Below are 1,566 nucleotides of genomic sequence, written 5' to 3'. Positions count from 1 at the left end.
AAAAATACCCCCAAAACTAACCCGCCCAGGAGGAACGCACATGGCCAAGAGTTTCTCTGTCCCTCGAGGTTGGAGGTGGGTGCCCCTCGCCTCACTTCAGCAACCTCAGGTTGCACCTGTGCAGTCTGAGCTGATACCCTGGGCTTCCTTTTGCTGAGGAGAGACAGGCATTTCCAGACGGGGGGTTCCTCTCTCCTCTTGCACCTCCTATTTTAGGACGGCATGAAGAGCCCAAAGGACTGCCTGTCCCTTGTGATTGCCTAGATGAGAAGTTGGAATGTTTGATGGTTGGCATTAGGTTAGATGACTGTCTTTCGACATCTGGACAAAGTAGTGGCTGTGGGTTGTCCTCAGATTTGAATAGAAGGCATGCTATGGTTTGTCATAAGTAAAAATGAGAATGTCTGGCAGTAGCAGTCCATTTCTTATGAAAATATATGAAATCTAAAAATCTGTCATCCATAGTAGCTAATAACAATACACAATTTTACACTTAATTTTGCACATTATGGAAATGGAACTCAGAAATGATTAGTTCGTTTGACCACTCTTCCCCCATGAGGCACTGTCAATGATGGGATTGTAACCTGGTTCTTTTGTGTTCTTAGTCTTGCTCTAGCCATGTGAATTTCTGAGAAGTGAGAATTTAAATATTTAAGACACTTCATGAAAAAGATCTAATGACATTCTTTGGTTCAGATGTGAATCATATTAAAGTACCAATTTTAGCTGGAAGTAAATTTACTACTTTCTTTGCAGTGGAAATAGTTTTGTCATCTAGACAGAAGTATTTCTGCTTTCAGTGTTTATGGATAATATCTCTCTTCTCTGCTGTCCTTTTCCCAGTCTTCAGGTTTAGTTAACTGAGAACAATAATGCCATCACTTTATTCTCATGATAGAGAGACATGCATCCTTCAATAAAAATAGTGAATTTCAGTTTTTCAGGGTTCAAGCTGTATACTTATGTTCATATGGATCAAATGCTGAGTTTCTTAGATGAATGTGTTGACTTTGAATGATTCTTTTCTTTTTCTATTCAAATATTGATATAGCTGTCTTTCTAGAATAGCATCTTCTTGTTCTCATTTTTTTTTTAACGTATGCAAAGGCATCACATCATAAATGGAAGAGAAAAAAAGGTGTTTAGTGAAATTCAAAGACTGACATCAGTTACTTTTTCACTGTGGCAGTTATACTAATCTGTTGATAGTTACAGACTTCTCATGTCTCATAAACTCAGGGGTTATGGCCTGAGACTCACAGGAGTTAAGCTGATTTACAGCAGTTAAGGATAACATTAAGGGTCCGTGGAAACTTATGTTAACATAAGTTAACATTCAGGGTCTGTGGAACCAGAAAGATAATTTGAAAAAAAAATTAAAAAATAAAGAAAGATTGTTTTCTAATATATGCATTTTAAAGTTTTATAGGATTAAACATAACAGATGTTATTTATCTCTGGAATTGTGTAAATACTTTTCTAATGATTGTCAGAAATTATATGTTCTTTTGCAGCATGACCTTCACCAACTGCAACATTTTAAATTAAATTATGAAGACATTC

The sequence above is a fragment of the Corvus brachyrhynchos genome, unplaced genomic scaffold (assembly GCF_000691975.1).
Source record: "Corvus brachyrhynchos isolate BGI_N302 unplaced genomic scaffold, ASM69197v1 scaffold116, whole genome shotgun sequence".
In the NCBI taxonomy this organism is placed as follows: Eukaryota; Metazoa; Chordata; class Aves; order Passeriformes; family Corvidae; genus Corvus; species Corvus brachyrhynchos.
Note: the sequence above shows the minus strand (reverse complement) of the source record.